This window comes from Glandiceps talaboti, chromosome 22, assembly GCF_964340395.1.
Source record: "Glandiceps talaboti chromosome 22, keGlaTala1.1, whole genome shotgun sequence".
NCBI lineage: Eukaryota > Metazoa > Hemichordata > Enteropneusta > Spengelidae > Glandiceps > Glandiceps talaboti.
In genome coordinates, this window is record NC_135570.1 from 14,620,322 (window position 1) to 14,622,821 (window position 2,500).

Consider the following 2,500-nt stretch of genomic DNA (forward strand, 5'->3'; position numbering starts at 1 on the left):
TACGCAAATGCTAGAAATTCAAACTGCCATACAAACACAGAATTGTCAGGGAGGTCGTGTTTTCAATCGTCAAGGAGGTCTTGTTTAGACGCTGTTTTTTCTTTCCTCACGAAATATGAGACTTCTTGTTTCTATACAAACTGTTTTGAGTGCCTAAAGATTTGCAAATACTTTGACATATCATTCAAGTTCTGGCGGAACTTTATATATTTACCAGAATGTCTGGCCCCATTGCACAGCACTCCTGTTGTCACAAAGATTTGCCAATTTATATAAACTCAATTTCAGAGACGTCATGTGATGTAGAATATGTGGAATTGACTATTCTGGGTCGTCTAACGTGAATAAGAGACAGCTAAGATAAAAAACAGTCTCGCCTTCGTCCCTTTGAAAGTGGTCATATAGATTGCAAATGGGTAATACTTGTTTTGGATTTTTTATTCATAAAACAACTCTGTGTTGAAACAACATTATCAAGTTCTTGTTCGTTACTCCATAAATTGTACAAAATAAGAAATAAATGTGTAAAAGGTTTGTTATAAGTACAACATAGTTTAGTTGTTTGATGAATAAAAAGCCAAAATAACTATCAATTTATCATCTATATGATATGGTCACCTAAATAAAACTGTGTACTACACTACTAAAGTAAGTTGATCGACGAGTAGCATAATTCCTCCAACTACAAAAGCCAAAAGCTCCAAAGATACGCTACCTAATAAACAAATGTTTAAATGTAAGCCAACTTTATTAGACATCACTTCTACTTCACTTGTAATTACTTCAGCTGTTCAATCATCTTGTGCTTGACGGCAAATGAATGTCAACTTGTCACAATTTGTCCCACCGTGCTGTTATGTGTTGTTTTACATTGTTCAATGTATTAATGTGTCGCTGACTGTCACATAGCATTGAATCCAAACATATTCGCCGACTGTGATTATATAATTTGAACATATGGGGCGACTTAGCCATAGGGACACATTTTTGTCATTATTAACAATGTTCTTGTATTAAAACTTGAATTATGAAAATTTCATTAGTGTCACAGTGAAACAAGGTCTGGTCTGAAAATACCGAGGAGACTTAGGTTTTTATGGTTAAAGTTTTATCCAAAACTCGTTACTTTTGGCTGTATATAAAAGTTTGATATTAGTTTTTTCTCATTTGAGTTTCAACGCAGACGTTATTTGTAATAAATATTTATCTTTCATTTTTCACCTAAATTATCTTACATATAATGACTTGTAAGCTTACTGCGGCGGAAGCCAAGCTTTCAGCTTACTAAGATAGACAAGAACTAGTATTTCAGTTTGCTGAACGCTTGGTTTCCACTGACGTATTTAGAATTACATCTGAGTCGATACAGAGTGCTAGAGTTACCAATAATTGTTCATTTTACGATATCGTATCGCAAGTTTAGTGTGTGTGTGTGTGTGTGTGTGTGTGTGTGTGTGTGTGTGTGTGTGTGTGTGTGTGTGTGTGTGTAAATTTGCCCAAAGCTTGGTTTCCTCTGTTGTATCATTAGGTTTTAGAAAACTAAATGCATAAGTTGCGAGTTAAAGATATGACGAATCTGCAATTAAATTGTCTACTGCTGTGGACACTAAATTGATATTGTCTCGTCTATAGGTTTGTGTGACCTTGCGAATGCCAAAGGTCAGGAACACATGTTCAAACTTCAGAAAGTCAGCGACACATTAATACATTGAACAAGCTATTATCGACTAATTGCAAACTATGTACATGAAACTCGACGGGGAATACTTGGCATTTCGGGTCAGAAAACATGAAGCTCGATTATTTTCAATTTTATAGGAGATAAAGTAGAGATAGTAGTTAAAAAATAAAGAGAGTCAAATACCAGCACTATCATATAGAACGGAGTGAGTTTCCTCGTTAAAGTTATTTCATATTCACCACTAAAATTGGTTGATGTAGTACGTACGTAGTTTGTGAAGCGTTTGCCTCAGGCTTCTAACAGTGTGTATATATGAATAAACAGACTGAGGCAAATTAGTCTATAACTTTAGAAAGACTAGCTTTAAAATCCACAAAGAAAATATACAAAATTGTGTCCCTGTGATTCAAATGCCTCGGTTTAATTGACAATTATTATCAAACATTTGATTGAAAGGCCAGAAAAAATTAAAACAGCTGTTCAAAGGGCAATCTAACCCATCACACTGGGTAGGTAGGTTGATTTTTTTTACAATGTTGGATGTGAAAACAAACCATATGTAATGATGGCAAAATATTTCAAGTTGAGTTTATAGAGTATTTATTCAGTAAGTTTGCTCTTGCAATTTGTTTGTATGGCAATCGATTTCCATCAGATGTGTAGTAGGAAATGTACACAATGAACTGTTAAACAAATTCTGTAGCTTCTCTCACTCTCTCCTGTCATAAAATGTTAAGACCCGGCATATGAAACTCATGAATTATTTTAGCCACCCCTTGGGGATCTGTCACCTCCACTACAGTTGAAATATAAAATTAT

At 34.6% G+C, this 2,500-nt stretch overlaps 1 protein-coding gene across 1 annotated transcript in view; it reads right to left on the bottom strand.

The window, feature by feature from the left end:
* LOC144452079 (neuronal acetylcholine receptor subunit alpha-10-like) overlaps window positions 1-2,500 on the bottom strand; it is an 11,628-nt gene that overhangs the window by 6,046 nt on the left and 3,082 nt on the right. The gene's annotated exons all lie outside the window — the stretch shown is intronic.